This window comes from Macaca fascicularis, chromosome 1 (genome assembly GCF_037993035.2).
Source record: "Macaca fascicularis isolate 582-1 chromosome 1, T2T-MFA8v1.1".
NCBI lineage: Eukaryota > Metazoa > Chordata > Mammalia > Primates > Cercopithecidae > Macaca > Macaca fascicularis.
This window is the reverse complement of record NC_088375.1, coordinates 226,045,923-226,072,340: the sequence shown is the minus strand read 5'-3', so window position 1 is coordinate 226,072,340 and position 26,418 is coordinate 226,045,923. Positions and strand designations below refer to the sequence as shown.

Sequence of the window (26,418 nt, the reverse complement as noted above, 5' to 3'; positions counted from 1 at the left end):
GCAAATTACTGGTATGCTTTAAAAATAACTGGGTGACAGGAGAATTACTTGAACCTGGGAGGTGGAGGTTGCAGTGAGCTAAGATCGCACCACTGCACTCCAGCCTGGGTGACAGAGTAAGACTCCGTCTAAAAAAAAAAAAAAAAGGCCGGGCGCGGTGGCTCAAGCCTGTAATCCCAGCACTTTGGGAGGCCGAGATGGGTGGATCACGAGGTCAGGAGATCGAGACCATCCTGGCTAACACGGTGAAACCCCGTCTCTACTAAGAAATACAAAAAATAGCCGGGCGAGGTGGCGGGCGCCTGTAGTCCCAGCTACTCGGGAGGCTGAGGCCGGAGAATGGCGTGAACCCGGGAGGCGGAGCTTGCAGTGAGCTGAGATCCGGCCACTGCACTCCAGCCTGGGCTACAGAGCGAGACTCCGTCTCAAAAAAAAAAAAAAAAAAAAATCAGAATGAATCACAAAATAAAAATACATACCAGATCATTATTGTTCTTTTTTTTTTTTTTTTTTTTTTGAGACGGAGGCTCGCTCTGTCCCCCAGGCTGGAGTGCAGTGGCGCGATCTCAGCTCACTGCAAGCTCTGCCTCCTGGGTTCACACCATTCTCCTGCCTCAGCCTCCCGAGTAGCTGGGACTACAGGCGCCCACCACACGCCCGGCTAGTTTTTGTGTTTTTAGTAGAGACGGGGTTTCACCGTGTTAGCCAGGATGGTCTCGATCTCCTGACCCCATGATCCGCCCGTCTCGGCCTCCCAAAGTGCTGGGATTACAGGCGTGAGCCACCGGGCCCGGCCTATCGTTATTGTTCTTAAAGTGAAGCAATTTAGTCATCTTACCGTAAACACACACATGCTTTAGTAGACATATTAAGAAATCTCTGGAATAAAAAATGACCAGATTAACTAGAAAGCAGTTGAATCACCCACCTGAAAAACTGACTTACTAAATTTAAAGCACTTACCATATTTTAAAATCTTTTTACTTTAAAGCCTTTTTCATTTCAGATTTTATATTTAAAACATTTTCCAAAAAAGTCAGAGTTTATATCACCTCCTGCAGTTGGAAAACAGTTTCAACTACATGTTATTTAAAAGAAATCACTCCCCATCCAGTACGAAAGCACTGAGATTCCAAAGCAGTTGTCACATTAACTCCATTTCAGAATCCAGGTACCTGACTGCAGTCTCTAGTAAGAGAAGCCTCTAACTGGAAAAATAACAGGAAAAGTTGCACTTTCTCATTTCAAATTTGGGGCCTACATGCTGAATGAAGAAAGAGAGAACTTCAAGTTCAGCCTAACAGGCATTTACTACAAATAATAAGACAATGGTTGGCACTCAATTTTAAAATAAATGACTAGGCCGGGTGCAGTGGCTCATTCCTGTAATCCCGACACTTTGGAAGGCTAAGGTGGGAGGATCGCTTGAGGCCTGGAGTTTGAAACCAACCTGGGAAACATAGCAAGACCCCACTTATATAAAAAATTTAAAAATTAGGCGGGGTGCAGTGGCTCACGCCTGTAATCCTAGCACTTTGGGAGGCTAAGGCAGGTGGATCACCTGAGGTCAGGAGTTAGAGACAAGCCTGGCCAACAGGGCGAAACCCAGTCTCTACTAAAAATACAAAAAAATTAGCCAAGCATGGTGGCAAGCGCCTGTAATCCCAGCTACCCAGGAGGCTGAGGCTAGAGAATTGCTCGAACCCAGCTGGGGGACAGAGATTGCAGTGAGCCAAGATTCTGCCACTGCACAACAGCCTAAGTGACAGAGCAAGACTCTGTCTCAAAAAAAAAAAAAATTACCCAGGCTTTCTGCTGTAGGCCTGGGTGGTTGCTGTAAAAATGGGCAAGTTCATGAAAGTGGTGCTGTTCTGGCCAGACGCTATGCCACATGCTACTCAGGAAGCAAAGATATCATCATGAAGAACATTGATGATGGCACCTCAGATCGCCCTCACAGCCATGTTCTGGTGGCTGGATTTGACCACTATCCCCGCAAACTGACAGCTGTTGTGGGCAAGAAGAAGATGAAGAAGAGTCAAAGATCAAGTCTTTTTTGTTGTTGTTGTTGTTGTTGAGATGGAGTCTTGCTCTGTCGCCCAGGCTGGAGTGCAGTGGCACAATCTTGGCTGCAACCTCCACCTCCCGGGTTTCAAGCGATTCTCCTGCCTCAGCCTCCTGAGTAACTAGGATTACAGACGTGCATCACCACATCCAGCTAATTTTTGTATTTTTAGTAGAGATGGGGTTTCACCATGTTAGACAGGCTGGTCTCGAACTCCCAATCTCAGGTGATCCACCCGCCTCGGCCCCCCAAAGTGCTAGGATTACAGGCGTGAGCCACTGCGTCCAGCCTTTTTGTTTTTGTTTTTGTTTTGAGACGGAGTTTAGCTCATTACCCAGGCTGGAGTCCAATGGCAGACCTCAACTCACTGCAAACTCTGCCTCCCGGGTTCAAGTGATTCTCCTGCCTCAGCCTCCTGAGTAGCTGGGACCACGGGCACATGCCACTACGCCCTGTTAATTTCTGTTTTTTTAGTAGAGACGGGGTTTCATCATGTTGGCCAGGCTGGTCTCGAACTCCTGACCTCAGGTGATCCACCAGCCTTGGCCTCCCAAAGTGCCGGGATTACATGCGTGAGTACACCACGCCCAGCCAAAGATCAAGTCGTCTGTGAAAGTTTGTAACTACAATCATCTCATGCTCACAAGGTGTTCTGTGGATATCCCCTTGCAGAAAACTCTCATCAACAAGGATATCTTCAGAGACGCTGCTCTTAAATGCAAGGCTAACGAGAGGCCAGGGTCAAGTTCAAAGAGAGGTACAAGACAGTCAAGAACAAGCAGTTCTTCCAGAAGCTGTGGTTTTAGATGTTTCATTTAGGTTATTAAATATTTTAATTAATTAAATTAAAATCAAAATTAGCCAGGCATGGTGACATGCACCTGTAATCCCAGATACTCAGGAGGAGGCTTAAACAGGAGGATCACCTGAGACCAGGAATTTGAGGATGCAGTAAGTCAAGCTTGTCCAACCCACAGCCCAGGACAGGTTTGAATGAGGTCCAAAACAAATTTGTAAGCTTTCTTTTTTTTTTTTTTTTTGAGACGGAGTCTCGCTCTGTCGCCCAGCCCAGGCTGGAGTGCAGTGGCGCGATCTCGGCTCACTGCAAGCTCCGCCTCCCGGGTTCACGCCATTCTCCTGCCTCAGCCTCCCGAGTAGCTGGGACTACAGGCGCCCACAACCGCGCCCGGCTAATTTTTTGTATTTTTAGTAGAGATGGGGTTTCACCGTGGTCTCGATCTCCTGACCTTGTGATCCGCCCGCCTCGGCCTCCCAAAGTGCTGGGATTACAGGCGTGAGCCACCGCGCCCGGCCAAATTTGTAAACTTTCTTAAAACGTTATGAGTTTTTTTGTGATTTTTTTATTTTTAGCTCATCAGCTATTGTTAGTGTTAATGTTTTGTTTTGGTTTTGGTTTTTCTGCTTTTTTTTAAGACGGAGTCTCACTCTGTCACCCAGGCTGGAGTGCAGTGGCACAATTTGGGCTCACTGCAACCTCCACCTCCCGAGTTCAAGCAATTCTCCCTGCCTCAGCCCCCCAGGTAGTTGGGATTACAGGAATCTGCCACCACGTCCAGCCAATTTTTGTATTTTTAGTAAAGATGAGGTTTCACCATGCTGGCCAGACGACTGGTCTCAAACTCCTGACCTCAGGTGATCTGCCCGCCTCAGCCTCCCAAAGTGCTGGGATTACAGGCGTGAGCCACCGCGCCTGGCCAGTGTTGCTGTATTTTATGTATGGCCCAAGACATTTCTTCTTCTTCCAACGTGGCCCAGGGAAGCCAAAAGATTGGACACCCCTGCAGTGAGCCATGATCACACCACTGCACTCCAGCATGGGCTACAGAGCAAGACTCTATGTCAAAAAATAAAATAAAATAAATTAATTAAATGACTAAAATCCAGAAATTGCAGTCTTTAAAGAGTAAATTTTACAGCATGTGACTGATCTCAATGAAGCTTTTATTTAAATGTGTTTTAAAAATAAATTACACTCAGAACAAAGTACTCCATATAACATAAACCACCTGTCTCTATGACTGAGAGACCACAAAAGTGTATCTTAAAATTCTGATATATGAAAAGATCATCAACTTCATTCATGGTCAAAGAAATGCAAATTCAAATGATATTGCAGGAGCCAGGCACTATAGTACACACCTGTAGTCCCAGCTACTCAGGAGGATCACTTGAGCCCAAGAGTTAAGAGGCTGCAGTGAGCTATGACTGCACCACCTCACTCCAGCCTGAGAAACAGAGATTCTGTCTCTAAAAACACTTTTTAAGGGCCGGACGCGGTGGCTCAGGCCTGTAATCTCAGAACTTTGGGAGGCCAAGGCAGGTGATCGCTTGACGTCCGGAGTTCGAGACCAGCGTGGCCAACATAGTGAAACCCCATCTCTACTAAAAACACAAAAATTAGCGGGGCGTGGTGGTGCATACCTATAGTCCCAGCTACTAGGGAGGCTGAGGCAGAACTGCTTGAATTTGGGAGCCACAGGTTGCAGTGAGCCGAGATTGCGCCACCGCACTCCAGCCTGGGCAATACAGCAAGACTCAGTCTCAAAAAAATTTTAAGGCCAGGCCTGGTGGCTTACGCCCGTAATCCTAGCACTTTGGGAGGCTGAGGTAAGTGGAGTGCTTGAGTCCAGGAGTTCGAGACCAGCCTGAGCAATGGTAAAACCCTGTTTCTACAAAAAATACACAAATTAGCCAGGTATGGTAGTGCATTCCTGTAGCCTCAGCTACTTGGGGGGGTTGAGATGGGAAGATCGCTTGAGCCCAGGAGATCGAGGCTGCAGTGAGCAATGATCACACCACTGCACTCCAACCTGGACGACAAAGCAAGACCCTGTCTCAAAAAAATTTGTTCTTTTTTGTTTGAGACAGAGTTTTGCTCTTGTTGCCCAGGCTGGAAAGCAATGGCACAATCTTGGATCACCACAACCTCCACCTCCCAGTTTCAAGCGATTCTCCTGCCTCAGCCTTCCAAGTAGTTAGGATTACAGGCATGCACCACCACACCAGGCTAATTTTGTAATTTTAGTAGAGATGGGGTTTCTCCATGTTGGTCAGGCTGGTCTCAAACTCCCAACCTCAGGTGATCCGCCCACCTTAGCTTCCCAAAGTACTGGGATTACAGGTGTGAGCCACCATGCCCAGCCAAAAAAAAAAAAAGTTTTTAAATAAAAAGATAATAGCACTGTACACATTTCTACCTATCAGATTAACAAAGATTATGAAATTTTACAATATCCAGGGTTGGTGAGAAGGAAATCAGAACCCTAAAATATTCTGTGTGTACACAGGCAAATCTTTGGGGGCAATTTATTTACAGCTTTCACAATAAAAAGTAAGGCCGGGCGCGGTGGCTCAAGCCTGTAATCCCAGCACTTTGGGAGGCCGAGACGGGCGGATCACGAGGTCAGGAGATCGAGACCATCCTGGCTAACACGGTGAAACCCCGTCTCTACTAAAAAATACAAAAAACTAGCCGGGCGAGGTGGCAGGTGCCTGTAGTCCCAGCTACTCGGGAGGCTGAGGCAGGAGAATGGCGTAAACCCGGGAGGCAGAGCTTGCAGTGAGCTGAGATCCGGGCCACTGCACTCCAGCCTGGGCGACAGAGCGAGACTCCGTCTCAAAAAAAAAAAAATAAATAAAAATAAAAAGTAAATATAACCCACTGATTCAGCAACTCCACTTAAGAGCTTATCCTATACACATACTTGTATAATTGTACAACAGTACAGATATGAGGATGCAAACCAGTCTGAGACAATTTAACCATCCATCAATGGGAAAAGTGAAGTATATATCCATACAGTGTCCGATTATGCAGCTGTTTTCAAAAACAAACCTGAGTTATAAGTATTGAATTGAAAAATATATGTTTGGAATTTTTTTAAATTCAAGATGCTATGTACAGTGTGCTTATATATGCATGGAAAACATCTGGAGGAATACTAAATTGTGTGAAAGTGATTACAATGAGTATATATTAATTTTATAATTACAATTTGTATTTCATTTGAACACATGAAGCTATCAAATAAAATCATTTAACTCTGGTGTTGAATCTGCCTATGCTATGATCCCAACCTATCTTTCCAACGCCCTATGGTTCTGGTCAAACCAGTCTGTTCCTTCTTTGAGAAACCAGTCCCAAGGACTCCCTCTCCAAAATGCTCTTACTCTGTTATCTGAACAGCTACCAGCTACAGCTTCAAACACAAATTACCCGAGTTGAAAAAACTATGCCTGCCTGCATCTGCTATAGAACATTTTAAAAGATATCTTTTTAAAAAAGAAAATCGAAACACAATTTAATAATCCCCATCATAGAAGCAGCAAAAGTACTCACCATTTCCCAAGCTTTCCAGGCTCTGTGCCTTTGCTTCATGCAATTTCCTGCCTGAAATCCTCTTAGCTACTTATCATATGTCCAAATCCTGCCAATCCTTCAAAACACAGGTGAAACACCAGCTCCTACACCAGATCCTCCCTAATGCCCCCATCCAGAGCTGATTCTCTTTCTTAAACCATAGTAGCAACACCTCTGGAGGCACTTTCTTCTACCTAGTACTCAGTTGTGTACATGTCTCATCTTTCTCATTAGTGAGAAAATCATCAAGGGTACAATCTCTGTCTTGGTCATTTTGTATGCCCTATTCTGCTACATTAATTAAACTCATATTTCACTAAAGCATATAATAAAAAGAAAGGGGCAAAAAAAAACAGGCTTTTATTATGTATTCATTTGAATTAGGTCTTGTTTACCTGCAACAAATGCTATATAAGGAAAGTACAAAAGGTAAGATCCCTCCCTCTCCATCCAGCTGCCCAGGGCCCTGGTATGCCTCCAAAAAAGGCAACTATGGATTCTAAGAAGTCCTTGGACACTAAAACTTCTTAACACATTCAGAACATTAGGTCTAAGTTGACGAAAAGAATTTATAAATTATATTTTAAAGTAAGTTTATTTATGACAATTATACAATTGCACAGTTTATATGCTGAGGCAAACAAAATATGACACTCAATACATGGAAAGACAAACTGTATGAAACTAAAGCTATCTGAGCTGTGAAAAGAAGTCACTGTTCGACTGGGCGCAGTGACTTAACACCTGTAATCCCAGCACTTTGAGAGGCTGAGGCGGGAGGATCATGAGGTCAAGAGATCAAGACCATCCTGGCCAACATGGTGAAACCCCGTCTCTACTAAAAATACAAAAATTAGCTGGGCATGGTGGCACATGCCTGTAGTCCCAGCTACTCGGGAGGCTGAGGCAGGAGAATCGCTTGAACCCGGGAGACGGAGGTTGCAGTGAGCCAAGATTGTGCCACTGTACTCCAGCCTGGGGACAGAGTGAGACTCCATCTCAAAAATAAAAAAATAAATAAATAAATTTAAAAAAAAAAGAAGTTCACTGTTCATTATCAGAACCATTACAGAATAAATATTCCAAGTCTACATATAACCCCAAGTTACTAAAGTTTTGGAGGGGAGGGTGGTCTGTTTTTTTGTTTTTTTGAGACAGAGTCTCATTCTGTTGCCCAGACTGAAGTGCAGTGGCTGAATCACAGCTCACTGCAGCCTTGACCTCCCAGGCTAAATCAATTCTCCCTCCTCGGCATCCTGAGTAGCTGAGACTACAGGTGCACACCACCATGACTGGCTTTTGGGTTTTTTTGTTTGTTTTTTTCCAGAAAGACTGGGTTTTGCCATGTTGTCCAGGCTGGTCTCAAATTCTTGGGCTCAAGTGATCTGCCTGCCTCAGCCACACAAAGTGCTGGGATTACAGGCTTGTGCCACTGTGCCCAGCCAACTAAACTTTTTGTGGCATCAAGTGTTTAAGGATTCCACAAAGACTAAATTCTCACTAAGCTATGCAAACAAAGGTGCTAAGCCATTCCAACCAAAATATGTAAGAAACATGTAGATGTTTTATAAAGCTAAATTTCTTAAGGAATACGAATATTAATGAAAACTTTTCTCAATATATTAATAGAAACAACATGTATGCACATTTTTCCAGTTTATAGATGTTAAAAATTAAGTCTCAACAAGCTCTTTAATCATATGTGTATAATCCTAAGTATATAACAACTTAGGAAATTTCAGTAATTATTCCTACAATAATGAATCACATAAAATATATATATGTACACATGACAGATTATGCTACCAAGATCAGAATGTTCAAATCAGAAGGCAGTTCATCTTGTTAGAAAATTTATCCAGCAATAAAAATCTGAAGCCATAGTTAGATCGAGACAAATTTTAGTGAAAATTCTATACTGAATACTGAACTGGAGGTGGGGGGTTATTCTTACAAATAATACTGAAGGATTACAAACAATACTGTCAAATTATCAAATGTGTTAATACTACATTAGCCATTCCACTGGCATTTATGGCACAAACTGCCAGATGTAGTGCAATACTAATTCTTCCCTCCTTCCAAAGTAAGAGAACTCCTGATTCTTGACTAGGCACATAGGAATTTCCAGTATAGAATATACATTCCAGCTTCTCTTGCAGTTATATGTGACCTTGTTATAATCGAAGGGACATAGCAGAAGCGATACGTACAATTCCTGGAAAGTATCTTCACAAGATGGGGGCATGCCCAGCTTTTGCCTCTTCCTCCTTCCTGCTGGTCAGAATGTACAACTAATGTGAGAAAGTGGAGAAGCCACCTTTGACTAAAAGGAAAGAGTTACATGTTGAAGGCTGGGTCCCCTAATGAGCATGAAGGTACCATACTGGTTTAGGACTGCCTATGAGATACATGAAAGAAAGGTAACTTCTATCTTGTTCAAGCCATTGTTATTTTTGGTTTCTACTACTCACTGCTGAATCTAATCCTATCTAAAACAAGGCAAAATTATAGAGAAAGACTACTATATTTATTAAATTTTACTCTTTCAAATGATTTTTTATCTTTGCTTTGGTTTGTTTGTTTGTTTTGAGCCAGAGTCTTGCTCTGTCATCCAGGTTGCAGTGCCGTGGCTCCCTGCAACCTCAGCCTCCCAGGTTCAAGCGATTGTCCTGGCTCCTGAGTAGCTGGGATTACAGATGCCCGCCACCATGTTCAGCTATTAAATAATTTTGAATACACATTTTAAACTTACTAGATTAAAATAAACTCATTTTGGGGGGCCGGACGCAACAGCTCATTCCTGTAACCTCAGCACTTTGGGAATCTGAGGTGGGTAGATCGCCTGAGGTCAGGAGTTCCAGACCAGCCTAGCCAATATGATGAAACCCCATCTCTATTAAAAATACAAAAATTAAGCCAGGTGCGGTGGCTCTCACCTGTAATCCCAGCACTTTGGGAGGCTGAGGCGGGTGGATCACTTGAGGTCAGGAGTACCAGACCAGCCTGGTCAACATGGTGAAACCTCACCTCTACTAAAAATACAAAAATTAGCCAGGGATCGTGGCTGGCGCCTGTAGTCCCAGCTACTCGAGAGGCCGACACAGGAGAATCACTTGAATCCAGGAGGCGGAGGTTGCAGTGAACAGAGACTGCACCATTGTGCTCTAGCCTGGGTGATAAGAGTGAGAATCCAACTCAAAAAAAAAAAATACAAAAATTAGTCGGGCATGGTGGTGCGTGCCTGTAGTCCCAGCTACTCAGAAGGCTGAGGCAGGAGAATCGCTTGAACCTGGGAGGCAGAGGTTGCAGTGAGCCGAGATCGCGCCATTGCGCTCCAACCTGGGCAACAGGAGTGAGACTCCATCTCAAAACAAAACAAAAATAAATAAATAAACAAACTTTTTTTTTGAGACGGAATTTCACACTTGCTTTCCAGGCTGGAGTACAATGGTGCAATTTCAGCTCACTGCAACCTCTGCCTCCCAGGTTCAAGAGATTCTCCTGTCTCAGTCTCCCAAGTAGCTGAGATTACAAGCGTTCGCCACCACGCCCAGCTAATTTTTGTATTTTTAGTAGAGACGGGGTTTCATCATGTTGGCCAGGTTGGTCTCAAACTCCTGACCTCAGGCAATCTACCCATATCAGCCTCCCAAAGTGCTGGGATTACAGGCGTGACAAACTTATTTTTGATGATTCAAATAACTAAGCTCTAAAATGTTTTTTTCTACACTATATTTGAGGTATAAAATTGCTATTATCAATAATTTTTTGGCCAGACGCAGTGGCTCACACCTATAATCCCCCAGCACTTTAGGAGGCAGAGGTGGGCGGATCACCGGAGGTCAGGAGATCAAGACCAGCCTGGCCAACATGGCAAAGCCCCATCTCTACTAAAAACACAAAATTTAGCCAGGCATGGTGGTGATCGCCTGTAATCCCAGCTACTTGGGAGGCTGAGACAGGAGAATCGCTTGAGCTCGGGAGGCAGAGGTTGCAGTGAGCCGAGATCATCCAGCCTGGTGACAGAGGGCGACTCCGTCTCAAAAAATAATAGTAACAACTTCCTAAGTATGCCTTGGGGTCAAGCGATTAAGCCAAATCTCCCTTATCTCTACCTCAATAATACCATACGGTAATATTATTCATTCATTTAACAAATGAATGCCTACTATACTCCTCGCATGAAAGGTGCACTGAAGTGACCAAAGCAGATGACGGGCCTCTTCCTACAGGAGCTGACAAGCCAGCATCAATGCAGCCAAGGCTGTAGAAGCTGAGTGAAACCCTCTGCCTCCCTCTTCTCTAGCCTCCAAGTTCATCACTCCCCTGCTGTCATATTCTTGCTTCAGGCTACAATATGAGAGTACAATATGACTAGACTTCAGCTTTGCTCTGCTAATATAATCACACATAACCATATTCCCCAAAGATGACACTGCTGTTACCAAAATTAGCATCGGCATCTTACCAAAATGCCATAGCAGCCATCATTGATGGTGGGTCAGTTCTCCACACGGCAAATCTTATTTATCACAAGATATCTTTCCCTAATTGTACCTTATGGGGTTCTCTTATCCTTAAATTCTGTTGTTGTCACAGGATCTCACTCTGTCTCCCAGGCTGAAGAGCAATGGCACCATCTTGGTTCATTGCAGCCTTGACCTTGTAGGCTCAAACAATCCTCCCGCCTCAGCCTCCTAAGTAGTTAGGACTATAGGCACGTGCTACCACACCTGGTTAATTTTTAATTTTTTTGACAGAGACGGGGGTCTTGTTACATTGCCCAGGCTGGTCTCAAACTCCTGGTCTCAAGTGATCCTCCTGCCTTGACCTCCCAAAGCACTAGGATTACAGTTGTGAGCCACCACATCTAGCCTTATTCTTAAATTTGAAAAATACTTTGCAGTTCCGCCACCCCCCACCCCCGCAGTCCCAGGGACTATCCTGAAAAATGTCAGAAGGTAGGATTGCTTCGGTAGATAGCCAAATATTTTTAGTTATTCCTCACAGGCCATTACATCAACCTCACTAGAGATTTGAAGCCGGACCAACAAGATGTCTTGCTCTCTCCCTCAATCGCCTTCCTTCTTGAATCACTCTAAGAGGATGGAACACTAATCTGATTGGGTCAAGAGTCCACAATACTGATTGAACCCTGTTTACAAGTATGAAGATCAACGAAGATTAAAAGTCACACAAATCTTGATTCAAGTGCAAGATAGAAAAAAAGTCACATACATGTGAGAGTTTGCGTTCTTGTTCTTGGTCATTTCACTCTTACACACTCTAAAACACTAATCGTCGGGTCTTCTGCAAAGCCATCAACCAAAGAGTAGTAAGACAGTGAAATTGAGGAGGATGAGAGAGCCCTTGACTAGTCCTGGAGCTTAAGTAATATGCTCTCACCCTGTTTACTACACAAATTTACGTTGGTATTTTGGCCAAAAGCCCAAATTAATAATAAAGTAACACTTCTAATTTCCCACTTGCCATTGTTCTACTTACATAAATCTCCTTCAGAGGCCAGGCGTGGTGAGTCACACCTGTAATCCCAGCACTTTGGGAGGCTGAGGTGGGAGAATCACTTGGACCCTCAAGGTCGAGGCTATAGTGAGCCGTGATCATGCACCACTCAATGCACTCCAGAACCTCGGCAGCAGAGCAAGACCTTGTCTAAAACAAACATTCCTTCAGGAACATAATAAATAAGAGGAACAGCTAAGCCATGACATTCTGATCATTTATTAACACCCCAAACTTCAAACTGCACTATTACTCTATTCACTTGGTATTTAATCACATATTGTTTTTTAGCATTTCCTATATCAAGGAATAGCGAACATTTTAGAATTGATACCTCAGAGAGAATTTATTCAAACCATCTGGTGTTCACCCATTGTCTCCTGCAGATCTCCTGATTATTATAAATAACAAAGAAAACATACTGCAAAGCTAGATCTCTGGATGACAATAACAATAATAATAAAAAGAGGCTAATATTTATTGACCATTTACTCTGTGCCAGGGACTTTTTTAAATACTTTATATGAATTAATTACTTTGGTCCTCACAACAAACCCATGAGTATTATTATCTCTATTTTACAGAGGAGGAAACTGAGACCCAGAAAGGTAAATAACCTGCCTGAAGTCACAGAGTTAATAAGCAGTGGGCTGCAGATTGAGTCTAGAGCTCTTAACAACTTTTCTGCAACAGCATAATGGTTAATGGCAGACAAATACTACAGCTTGGTAAGTTCTGAAACTTAGGGCCAAAAAGATATTCAAGGAGGCAAAAGACAACACAGATCTGCATCTCAAGAAAGAGATTTTCAAACTTCTAGGCTGGACCAAACTGGTGTTAAAGAAGTACTGAGGAAGGGCTGGGTGCGGTGACTCACGCCTGTAATCACAGCACTTTGGGAGGCCAAGGCCAGCGATCATGAGGTCAGATCAAGACCATCCTGGCTAACATGGTGAAACCCCGTCTCTACTAAAAAATACAAAAAATTAGCTGGGCGTGGTGGTGGGTGCCTGTAGTCCCAGCTACTCGGGAGGCTGAGACAGGAGAATGGCGTGAATCCAGGAGGCGGAGCTTGCAGTGAGCTGAGATCACATCACTGCACTCCAGCCTGGGCGACAGAGTGGGACTTCGTCTTAAAAAAAAAAAAAAAAAGTAGTACTGAGGGAAAAGTTAATGGATAGAATCATGAAGAACATCAATATTTAACATAAACCCTGCACATTTTAGATCAAAATGGTAATACAGTAGGGTAGTATTTGTGTATATTATAGATATACAACATATATTACAAATCAAAATACATAATAATTATACCTACTCCATAGGAACTAGAACATAGTTTAACTATAATTACTTCAGGTTTATAGTAGCATCTCTGTTGGCTGTAGCTAAGATTTTTCATGCTAAATCCTTAGGCAAGAACGCAACCTATAATACTGTTCCTATGAAAGAAAATAATCTGCTTTAAAATCTTTCTTCAGACATGCTTTCCAGGGAACAGACAGTTGTGAAAAGAAAGTCAACCTAAATAGATGGACCATATTTCAATGACTCTAAGACTCATAATGCTTGTTTTACATTTGTATACCACCGGAATTAGGAAAGGTCTCACAGAGGTTAACTGGCAGCATTTTTTTCATTCTTAGCAGTATATAAAATAATAGTGCATTTTACAAATGATGGCATCTTAGAGTCAATAAAATGTGTTTTTCAGAATACATCTAATTCTAAGTGTGAGCACACATACTGCTGTAGTCAAAGGAAAACTTTCTGCCTTCAAGAGATGTATAATCTAATAAAGAGAACATAATTAGTTCTAAAATATAAATGGAAGTAATACACATTAATACAAGATATGAAGTGATCAAATGAGTGAGAAGGTTATAACAAGAATTGAAGAAAAGGTATTTAAGTGGTAGGAAATAGAAGTGGCCAAACCAAAAAAACTTCAGGCACTGTGTCCTGAGCAGTTTTTTGTTGTTGTTGTTGTTGTTGTTGTTGTTGTTGACAGAGTCTCACTCTGTCGCCCAGGCTAGAGTGCAGTGTCGCAATCTCGGCTCACTGCAACCTCTGCCTCCCAGGTTCTAGAGATTCTCCTGCCTCAGACTCCTGAGTAGCTGGGACTACAGGCACCCGCCACCAGACCCAGCTAATTTTTGTATTTTTAGTAGAGATGGGGTTTAACCATGTTGGCCAGGATGGTCTCAAACTCCTGACCTCAGGTGATCTGCCCACATCGGCCTCCCAAAGTGTTGGGATTACAGGCATGAGCCACCGCGCCTGGCCATGAGCACAGTTTCAAATGAAACAGATTAAATCTGATGTAAGAACAGAAAGAAGGTAGGAAATAAAAGCTATCTCAACACAGATAGGGAAGATGAATAACGTGAGGTTTTGGTCATGTCACTCTCCTCTAAGAACCAGCAACTATGTTCCAGTCAAAGTAAAGCATTGCTTCAAGGTATTAAGAACTAACTAATCAAGGGGAAAAACATTTTTTAAATGTCACATCTCTATCCTTTGAACTACTGTGGCAGTTTTAAAATAAATCCAGACTGGGATTGGTGGCTCATGCCTATAATCCCAACACTGGGAGACCAAGGCAGGAGGATGATTCAATCCAGGAGTTTGAGACCAGCCTGGGCAACATAACAAGACACCATCTCTACAACAACAACAACTTTTTTAGCCAGGTGTGGTGGCATGTGCCTGTAGTCTCAGCTACACAGGAAGCTGAGATGGGGGAATCACTTGAGCCTGGGAGGTCAAGGTTGCAGTGAGCTGTGATCATGCCACTGCACTCCAGCTTGAGCTGGACACTGAGACCTTGTCTCTAAAGTAATTATTTAGCTAATTAATTAAACTTAATAAATCTACAAATTATTTGATACTCCTCCCTGCAAAAAAAATTATTTGATACTCCTCCCTTCAAACAAAATAATATAAACATTTTTAAAGTTTTTTTTTTTTTTTTTTTTTTTGAGATGGAGTCTCACTCCGTTCCCCAGGCTGGAGTGCAGTGGCACGATCTCTGCTCACTGCAACATCCGCCTCCCTGGTTCAAGCGATTCTTCCACCTCAGCCTCCTGAGTAGCTGGGATTATAGGTATCTGCTATCACGCCCAGCTAATTTATTTTTGTAGAGACGGGGTTTCACCATGTTGGTCAGGCTGGTCTTGAATTCCTGACCTCAGGTGACCCGCCTGTCTCAGCCTCCCAAAGTGCTGGGATTACAGGCGTGAGCCTAAAGTTATTTTTAAATAAAATTAATCGGGACATAGTGGCTCATGCCTGTAATCCCAACACTTTGGGACACCAATGAGGGTAGATCACTTCAGCTGAGAAGTTCAAGACCAGCCTGGGCAACATGGCAAAACTCTGTCTCTACAAAAAATATAAAAACTAGCTGGGTATGGTGGCGCATGCCTATGGTCCCAGCTACTCGGGAGGCTGAGGCAGGAGGATCATTTGAGCCCGGGGGTTCAAGGCTGCAGTGAGCAGAGATTGTACCACTGCACTCCAGACTGGATGACAGAGCAAGACCTTTCCTCAAAAAACTTAAAATTTAAATTTTAAAAAAAAGTAATTTTACAGGTGCATCTCAAATTGTTCTATTAAACTAGAATAGTAGTATCTATCCCATGAGTATCTCATGAGAAAGAAACAGGTATTCTTTGGGGTAAGGGAGGAAAATGAAAAACAAAATCCCTCTATAGTATAAAATGTTTCTGAGGCTTTAAAGAGCTCATGTGCATTATAAACGTATTTCACCTCATACTTAAAGTACCTGCAACATATTAGTAAGCCATAAATACAGTTTGGGAAACACTGACTTGGGTAGGCAGGTAGATAGGCAGGTGGATGGCAGAGTCACAGAAAATAAAAGGAGAGTAAGACAAATGTAATAAAATGATACCACCTAAAAAAAAAAGGATCATAACTGACTATGAGTTATGACAATGAAGTCTCCTGAAGGAAAATAAGCTGTTAGAATAAGCTATCAAAATCAACAATAGCCGCCAGGCGCAGTGGCTCATGCCTAGAATCCACTTGGGTGGATATACTTCCCCAGCATAGCCAGGTCCTGCCAGAGAAGATTTCCAGTGCCTCCCCAGGCAGTTCAAACAAACAAACACGCTCATCTGCTCACACTCCCCCTGAACTGTACTCACCCCACACACACTGAGTGCCTCCATCACTGTACTCCCTTGCTCCCCACCCTAGAAGCAGGAAGAAGGTCAAAGAATCAGACCTTTGGCTGCGCATGGTGGCTCACAACTGTAATCCTAGCACTTTGAGTGGCCAAGGTGGGAGGATCACTTGAGCCTAGGACTTCAAGACCAGCCTGGGCAACATGGCAAGACTTGATTTCTACAAAAATGCAATTAGCCAGGTGTAGTGGTGCATACCTCTAGTCCCAGTCCCAGCTACTCGGGAGGCCAAGGAGGGAGGATAACTTGAGCCCAGGAGTTCAAGGCTGCAGTGAGCCATGCTCATGCCACTGCACTCCAGCCTGAACAATAGAACAAGACCCTCTCTCAAAAAAGAATTAGACTTCTGGGAGCCTAGGGAACATATGTAGGTGCCAATGAATGTGTCCATGCATGTTCTGCTGAATGTGTGCATGGCTGTGTGAGCTAGAATGGGTTTTTGTAGCAGGAGCTCTGCCCTGCTGCTTCAGGACTGTCTAAAGATGCTGCACAGCCATGCTTCCTCACAAGCTCTCTTTTAAGGTTAGTCCAGGCCAACAATGTCAATACTGTCCCCCTTAGGGTGGTATATTTATTGCAACACACAGCCTGGACACTCATATACAGGGCCGTGGCACTAGGGTAAGGCGCCACAAACTCCTCCTGCTGAGGAGGCAACAAGGCATCTGGTTGCTAAAGCTGGGTGGGATCCATATCCCTGATAGTATTCCAGTATGTATGAGGCACTGCGGAACCGGGGTTTTTGTTCCTAGGTGAGGCCTGACTCGTATGGCTTAAATTTCTGTTCTACTTTTCTCCAACTTGAGATGACTTGGAAGACTTCCTGTTCCTTGCAATGAAAAACAGCCTAACCAAAGTCCTTAAAAGTCATGTGTATAACTACTTTAAAATTAAGATATAACCCATGGCTTCGACTTCCGATGCAAAAACCCAAGACAAATAGGCTATGAGGATTCCTCAAATACCAAGTGGTTTATGAATTAGAGGTCACATCCTTTTATAACCTAACCATATAAGGAAAATTTTCACAGTTAAACATATTGCTCACACTTGCTGACACACTGGCAAATTTTACCAATTAAAAATATGCCATGCACAGTGGTTCGCGCCTGTAATCCCAGCCCTTTAGGAAGCCAAGGTGGGTGGATCACTTGAGGTCAGGAGTTCAAGACCAGCCTGGCCAACATGGTAAAACCCCATCTGTACTAAAAATACAAAAATTAGCCAGGTGTGGTGGCATACATCTGTAATCCCAGCTACTCAGGAGAATGAGGCAGGAGAATTGTTTGAACCTGGGAGGCAAGGTTGCAATGAGCCGAGATGGTGCCATCGCACTCCAGCCTGGGCGACAGAGCGAGCTCCGTCTCAAAAAATAATAATAATAATAATTTTACACTGGCACAAACAGGTCACTTTATAAAAAAAAAAAAAGCATCTTATATTAACTGTACTCTATGACCTAGTTACCTAATGTACAGACACACAGTATATCTTATATTACTTGGCACACCAACAAGTTAGCCATACAAATCACAATTCCAACCCAAACTCGAAGCTAGTAAATGTATTTAGTATTTGAGCTTGAGTTACTTGTGTTCAAATGTTCATTAAATTGGTCTATGCAATCTTAACAATGTTCTAACACATATTTAAAATGTTCATTTCTCCTCCATTATTAAAAAAAAAAACACACACCAACTATAACTCTGTTAGACAAGAAACCAAACATAAGCCAACAGGCTCAGCAAAATCACACTTAAATAGGACAAGGAAAGTTTCAACTCCAGAATAATTATCAGGATACCAATCACACAAATATGATTCAACAATCACTTAAATATGATTCAAGAGGAATTCCTAGTAGTAAAAAAAGAAATCCTGTGATTAACTAGAGCACAGCATTATCAGAAACTGATTATGTAAAACAACAGTTTTTCTTTCAGGATGTCTGTGTGTGTGTGTGTGTGTGTGTGTGTGTAACGAAGTTCACAGCTAGGTTACACTAATGACTCACTTAAACATTTGAATTTTCTGCTATCTTAACCTTTAAATCAACTGCAAAAGTAGCTGCCAAAAGTAGTTTAGTAGGAAAGCATACTACTCCCAAAAGAACTTGGTATGTCCAACTTATTTTACTACTTAAATTTTTTTTGATCACTGAGATTTGAAACTAATTTTTAAGTAATGAATGCTTACTAAATCCATTATCATACTCAGCATATACAGGTTTTTAGAAGGGCACAGATTATATTCTTATATGTGTGTTTTTACAGCACCTGGCACATTTCTGTTCAGTATCTGTTCAATATTACACATAATTATTTCAGGACCTGACAGCGTTTACTGTCCTATTTTTCTTTTTTTTATTTTTTGAGACAGAGTCTCGCTCTGTCACCCAGGATGGAGTGCAGTGGTGCCGATCTCAGCTCCCTACAACCTCTGCCTCTGAGATCAAGCAATTATCGTGCCTCAGCCCTTCAAGTAGCTGGGATTACAGCCACACACCAAAGTGCCAAGCTAATTTTTGTATTTTTAGTAGAGACAAGGTTTCACCGTGTTGGCCAGGCTGGTCTCCAACTCCTGACCTCAGGTGGTCCACTCACCTTGGCCTCCCAAAGTGCTGGGATCACAGGCGTGAACCACCACACTAGGCCTTACTGTCCTATTTTTTAAAAGCTTTTTTGACTGACCAGTAAATCAAAGTTGAAAAGGCAACTGGTACATTTTATTTCTTGATTTGGATTATCTTTCTGTTGTGAATTGGTTCTCAGTTCTAGTTTCCTTGTGACAAAACACTGATGGAGAATACATTGAACTGAAATCCCCTGAATCTATTCCCACTGAGAAAATAATACATTTGAACTGTTCACATTTCATTGTAAAAGATACACAACTTTAGAGATTACTCTTGAAGTTCTGAAAGTAAAGTGAATCGGAAGTCACATTTCTAGAAGCAGTCAGTCTGGAACAGATGTTTATCCTACACAACCAGTCCCCTTTACCACTGCAAAACTCTCTAATAGTTCATTACATTAGAACAACTGAGATGGGTTAGGATTTGTGAAAATAAAAATTCTTTTGAGACATTTATTAAGCAGATTATCTCTGAAACTGTACCTTAGTTTACAAGCCTTCAGGCAGCAATTTGACCTTCTTGTATGTTAATCCGTGTACACCCTCATTTCACATTTTCTCTGGCTTCCAATTTTATTTTTTTTATCTAATCCATACAATAAGTCACCCTATCAGACTTTATAAGACTACTGAAAACAACACTACTGCAATGCAAGGCTACTACATTTGCAAAACTGCCGATTTTAGTGAGATCTCCCTCCCTCAACTCCTCCTCTACCCCTCTACCTGGGTTAAATCTCGAGAAAAACCTCTGTCCAGTGCTACAACTTTACTTTCCATAGAGTAGGTTTGATTTTTTATTAATGATACTAAAAACTTTTTTAAAAGACTGCTGGTGTATATGATTTCCAATACTGGGAACAGAAATAAACTCTCTTGTGTAATATTTCAAGAGAAATTGTCTCATAAAAGATGAGAAGGTATCAATTCAAAGGAGTCCTGGGAAGTCACAAAGTGTAAATACTTCTGGTAACAGAACAAATTAATGTCGAGGCACAACCAATAACATAATAATGCCTCAATGCAACCGTGCCTGTCAAAGGACATCTGTATTAGCAGCTCGGGGAAGTGGCATTTGCAGAAAGGCACAACAACTGTGCTTAAAAGAAAATCATTAAGCCTCAGCCGTTAATCCCCTCCCCCATCCTCTTCGTCTGGGTCTTTTCAAGCAATTAACCAGTAGAAGGTGCTATTCTGCAACCCACATGTATTCACACCAACCTCCATCCTTGGGCCACAGCTGGGTTTACCGCAGGTGGACTAGCCTATTCCCTGTCCAGTATTCAAAGGAGCCCCCAAACAGAAAGCCAGATCTTTTCTTTTAACCCTTATTTACAAAAACAACATTGACAGCTCAATTGCCAGGAAACCTGACACATCACACCACTAAAAACATGCAAACATCATCTTGCTAAATATTAACCTCAACACAATCTTTATAATATTAACCAATAAAATCTATTTCTACCTAGAAAGACTCTGCTCACATTCACTACTAAGAGTCAAGTGAACAAATCACTGTCCCCAACAAAATCAGGGTCAATGAGAAATACGAAAGCAATGAGAGCTGAACATAAGGCCACAACATATAAAGAGAGATTTTATCTTTACATACACAAAAAAGAAAGAGCAGCAGAAACCAGGGCTGCAAAGGGAAGAAAGGGAGGCAGAGAGAAGAGGAGTCTCTGAACATGTTTTTGGGTGTCCTTTAGTTTCCAATGCACTCTTCTGCCTCACAAGGTTGCAAAAAAGGCCAGGCATGAGATGGGTGGAAGAAAGCTGAAACAGAAAAGCACCCTCCCTTCCCCCATCTTCTCTCTTCTCTCCCAAAAAGAGCTGTGTTTGTCTGTGCAAACCTAGTCCCAAATATGGGAGAGAGAGAATGAACGTGTGTATGGAAGAACAATGAGCCCTCAGCTTGGTATTGTGTGTGTATGTGTGTGTGTGCGTGTATGTGTGTGTCTGTCTGCCTCTGCCTCTTTTCCCTTCGACCTCAACAACAACAGGGAGAGCTGCAAGCCAGTTTTCCACCCATCCCAGGCCATCAAAATCAAAACTGGTTGATAATTTACAGTAGTATTAACTCAACAAGCAAATCCATGGAACAAAATATCAACCCAAAGATGATTTTATTATAGTATAGATCCAGCTTCTCTCCCCTCCCCCAACAGACTGAGACTAAAGAGACCAGTGTACACTAGACAAAAAGGTCCCTCTTTAAATGGAAAGCAATTATGAAAACTGTCTCAAATCTTCGGTGCATCAATTCCTGCTATATTAAAATGTCTGTTTTCTAATTCACCAAGTTCGTCCTCTTACTAGTTAGCTTTTTTTGCGTTTAAAAAATTGCTTTGAAGAAGGCTATTTCAGGATTCATACAAAACTACTTTCTAAATGTACCTTAAAATAGCAACACATACTGAAACATTTAAAGCACCCAATTTCTCAAGGACACATTTTGCTGAAATCAATGTTTGAAGTCTGTAATCCAGAAAAATTGTAAGCAAACCTTGGAAAAGAGACAGAGGAAAATGACAATTCAACAATGAATCATTTTGTTTTCCTTTCAACAACTTCTCAAGCAACCAGTTTCAAAGGAAGCCTGCAATACTTTTCCCCCTTTCCAACAGACACACATACATACATTATCCTATGTAAAACTACGAATCCTTCCGTCACCTTAAAAATTAATGATAAATAGAAGCCACCCTCCTTCAGAGAGCAGAACTAAAACAAGATAGTAAGAATTCCATTCTGCTGCAAATGACTTTGGGTTTCCTAATTCTCTAATCACATACAGCTGAGAACTAGAGATTGGGAGCACAAAGAGGAAATCTCCCCCCTAATGAGAAAATGATACTTTAATAATAAAGTCCTCCCCCCAGCACCCCGAAATCCACAAACATTCAAAAAATTCACAGTTCCAGTCCTTGACTTGCTTCTCTTCCAATTTCAGCCAATAATTTAGTCACATGAAATAGTTTAACCTCAAACAAGTACAACAAGAGCATGAATACGAAGCCAAGAGAGAGCATGGGTCAGAAGGCACGCAGGAACGGTCACCTGGCCCGGACATGACCAAAGAAGTGCCCTGCCCTCGTCCGGCTCCCCTCGACTTCGGCTTCGACCCCAGCCTTTTCTTTCTGCCTCCCCCCGGGCGAAGGACTGCTTTCACGGCCGACCCTCTCTGACCACCAGGACGAGGGGCCAAAAAAGAAAGCACACGACCCGGCGCGGGCAAGTTGGAGACTTACCTTCCCCTAAAGCGCTACACCATCAATAGAGAGGTGTTCGCGGCCCAGCTCCGGGGAAAGTGGTGGGGACGGGGCGGGAGGCCGCGCGGAGGCTGCGGGGCCGCGGGGCGCAGGGCCGAGAGGGGCGGCCCGCGGGGAGGCGACGCGGAGGGGCTGAGGGGGCTTCCCTGCCGTGACCTTTCCTGCGACTTGAACCTAGGTTCCCTCCTCCTCGGTCGGGCAGATCTTTCAGAAGCGGGAGCCCAGGATCATGTCTGGTTTTGTTTTCCGAGGGCGAGGGGGCTCCCTGAGGATGATGGTGATTTTTTTTTTTTAATCCTCAACTAGGAGAGAAAATGAGGCAGAGACAATGTGGGGAGCGAGAGAGGGGAAGAGGAGGGGGGAGGAGGCGGGGACCGAGGCCCAGCGGGGCGAGCGTCTCGAAGTGTTCGGGAGGCTGAGGAGGCTCCGGAGCGCGGAGGGTTGCTCGCGAGCGTCTGTGGGAGCAGCGGCACCTCCGCGATGGTGGCGGAGCCGCGGCGGAGCTGCTGCACCGACCCGCCGCCCACTCCCCGCTCGGGCCCGGCCCACCTCGCAGTATCGCACCTCCCCATTGGCGCAGCGCGGCGTGACGCGTCCGTAGGCCCGGCCAATGGAAGGCGGAGGGCGGGCGGAGAAGGCGGGATCTCTTTTCCCTTTTTTTTTTTTTTTTTTTTTTTTTTTTAATCTTTTTAATAAAATGAGCAGAGACGAAGGCTGGGAGAGGCCAAGCCTTGACAACGCCGCGGCCGGGGGCTGCAGGGCGCGCGCTGCAGGCGGCGGCCCGGGGCGGTGGGCTGGGCTCCCGCCGGGGGCGCGTCTTTGTGAGAGTGCGAGGCCGGCCCTCCTCCGCCGCGGACCGCCCCACGCGCCCCCCCGGGCGGGGCCGGGCTAGCTGGGCGGGCAGGTCCCGGTTGGGGTGGGCGGGAGTTCGGTTGCTCCTGCTGTTACCCGGGTCTTAATTGGCCTTTTCAGTCATTAGGACGCGGATCCATGTTCCTGCGGGCTACAGAGTGGGTGTAAACGATTCGCATAGGGACTCTTTCGAAATTCTGATGAGCAGCTCATAATATTTTTCAAATAGTGTACATGACAAAAGATGAATTAAGAAAGAAAAAAGTAATAAGTCGCACTGCTTATTTGAAAAGAATAAAAAGTGTCATGAAGGCATAAAGAAGAGACTGTACAGGTACAGAAGGGATTTTAGAAAGATCAGTGTACAACTCTATAGGGTAAGTGTGAAAAAAAATCTAAAAAGAGAAAAGACCAAACATCACCTCTTTTTCTTTGAAGAATAAAGTATTGTGTCCCACCTCCCGAAAGCCTGATAATCACAGGGTCTATCATGCTGTAAAGGGAGTAGGGGCAGGCCAAATGATCATATTCTAGTTAATGTAATTTATGGGATTGAGGGGTTTGGAAATTTCAATTATGATTAGCAATTTTTGAAATGCACATCATGTTTATTGAGTTCTGTCACAGAGCCTGGCACGAATCCAGGGTGAATCATCAACCTAATGTTGGTTTGTTAATACTCTGTAAATGCTTATTGGTGTCCTTATACCCTACACTCTTCCCGAAGGAGTTAAGGTCTGTATAAAATAAAATAAGGGGTAGAGGCCGGGCGCGGTGGCTCAAGCCTGTAATCCCAGCACTTTGGGAGGCCGAGACGGGAGGATCACGAGGTCAGGAGATCGAGACCATCCTGGCTAACACAGTGAAACCCCGTCTCTACTAAAAAATACAAAAAACTAGCCGGGCGAGGTGGCGGGCGCCTGTAGTCCCAGCTACTCGGGAGGCTGAGGCAGGAGAATGGCGTAAACCCGGGAGGCGGAGCTTGCAGTGAGCTGAGATCCGGCCACTGCACTCCAGCCTGGGCGACAGAGTGAGACTCCGTCTCAAGAAAAAAAATAATAATAATAAGGGGTAGAAAACGTAGCACAAAATAATTCACTCATCTATTTCAAATGAAGTGATAATTTTATCCTTGGAGTATCTATTCAGATTATAATTCCCACATTCAATTATTATTATTTTTTTTTTTTTTTTTTTTTGAGATGGAGTCTCGCTCTGTCGCCCAGGCTGGAGTGCAGTAGCAGGATCTCAGCTCATTGCAACCTCCACCTCGTCGGTTCAAGTGATTCTCGTGCCTCAGCCTCCTGAATAGCTGAGATTACAGGCGTGTGCCACCACGCCCGACTAACTTTTCTAATTTTAGTAGAGATGGAGTTTCATTATGTTGCCCAGGCTGGTCTTGAACTTACAGGAGCATTTTTTCCAATAAAGATTCAGCTCTGTGGTAGACAAATGGGCAATGCACTGCCATCCAGCAGGAAGGAGAGAAGCTCTCCACGTTAGGAAATAACATTTACTGTGGTATTAAGGATTGGCTGTCATTTTCATTTATCCATAAAAATGTAAATTTGGAAGTTCAGAAATGCCACGTAATTACGAAGCATAATATACGGTATCAGACCACAAAATTAGCAAACTAAACCCATTTAACTGTAACAGTCCCATGCAAGAATTGTGGTCCAGCCATAAAGCCGGAGAGTAATGGACCTCCTTCCAAGGATCTGAGAAGCTGATAATGTAGTAAAATAATCTTCATAATAAGAACCACTATTAAACTGCTGATTGAAAGCTTATTATGTTCCCAGTGCCCTAAGAAACATGTTACATTCTTTAGCGCACTTTTTCTCCCCATGAAGTGTGTTTTTTTGTTGCTTTTTTTTTTTTTTTTTTTTTTTTGAGACAGAGTTTCCCTCTTGTTGCCCAGGCTGGAGTGCACTGGCCCGATCTCGGCTCACTGCAACCTCTGCCTCCGGGTTCAAGTGATTCTCCTGCCTCAGCCTCCCGAGCAGCTGGGATTACAGGGATGTGCCACCATGCCCGGCTAATTTTGTACTTTCAGTGGAGATGGGGTTTCTCCGTGTTGGTCAGGCTGCACTCAAACTCCAGACCTCAGGTGATCTGCCCGCCTTGGCCTCCCAAAGTGCTGGGATTACAGGCATGAGCCACTGCGCCTGGCTTATTATCTCCATTTTAAAAGTCAAGCAGGGCCGGGCGCGGTGGCTCAAGCCTGTAATCCCAGCACTTTGGGAGGCCGAGACGGGCGGATCACAAGGTCAGGAGATCGAGACCATCCTGGCTAACACAGTGAAACCCCGTCTCTACTAAAAAATACAAAAACCTAGCCGGGCGAGGTGGCGGGCGTCTGTAGTCCCAGCTACTCGGGAGGCTGAGGCAGGAGAATGGCGTGAACCCGGGAGGCGGAGCTTGCAGTGAGCTGAGATCCGGCCACTGCACTCCAGTCTGGGCGACAAAGCGAGACTCTGTCTCAACCAAAAAAAAAAAAAAAAAAGTCAAGGAACTGGGGCTTATGGAGGTTAAATAACTGAAAATTAAAGACATAAAATACCGACTGGGATTTTTTTTCCCATATTAAACTTTTTAAAGTTTCCTTATTCTTTTTTCAGCAATATTTTTAAAGTGGAAATTAAGTCAATAAAAGTAATTGAATAATAATAGTTATTGAATAGTTTTTGAATCTGAAAATATCAAGGACTTTTGTTAGTTATTTTATGTATCTTACTACAGGTTAACATACAGAGATCACATCAGAGCTGTATTAAAAGAAGATGGAGGCCGGGCGCAGTGGCTCAAGCCTGTAATCCCAGCACTTTGGGAGGCCGAGACGGGCAGATCACGAGGTCAGGGGACCAAGACCATCCTGGCTAACACAGTGAAACCCCATCTCTACTAAAAAATACAAAAAACTAGCCGAGCGAGGTGGCAGGCGCCTGTAGTCCCAGCTACGCGGGAGGCTGAGGCAGGAGAATGGCGTAAACCCGGGAGGCGGAGCTTGCAGAGCTGAGATCCGGCCACTGCACTCCAGCCTGGGCGACAGGGAGAGAGACTCCTTTTCAAAAAAAAAAAGAAGATGAAAATGGGGATTATTTAATAAATGATATTGGGACAAGATAGCCATATGGGAAAACAAAAAACAACAACACACCCCCTAGATTCATATTACTCCTAACACACCCCACCCCCAAAATCACAGGTGGATTTTTTTTAAATTTAATTTTTTTTTTTTTTTTGAAGTCCAGGAATTCGAGACCACTCTGGGCAACATAGTGAGACCCCTCTCTCTACAAAAAATTTTAAAAATTATCTGAGTGTGATGGCACATGCCTGTAGTCCAGGCTACTTGGGAAGCCGAGGTGGGAGGATGGTTTGAGCCTGGGAGGTTGAGGCGTGCCACTGCATTCCAACCTGGTGACAAGAGTGAGACCCCGTCTCAAAGGAAAAAAAAAAAAAAAGAAG

At 43.7% G+C, this 26,418-nt stretch overlaps 1 protein-coding gene across 15 annotated transcripts in view; it reads right to left on the bottom strand.

Annotated features, from left to right (window-relative positions):
- RERE (arginine-glutamic acid dipeptide repeats) overlaps positions 1 to 22,967 on the bottom strand; it is a 468,002-nt gene extending 445,035 nt beyond the window's left edge. For 14 of the 15 annotated variants that reach the window (XR_012426448.1, XM_065534714.1, XM_065534711.1 and 11 more), the window contains exon 1: positions 22,072 to 22,591. The gene's annotated coding sequence lies outside the window, so the exon portion shown is untranslated. Of the gene's footprint in view, positions 1 to 22,071; positions 22,592 to 22,656 lie in introns of those variants that run through there. The other variant, XM_065534721.1, reaches the window with a different exon arrangement.
- Positions 22,968 to 26,418: the final 3,451 nt, after the last annotated feature.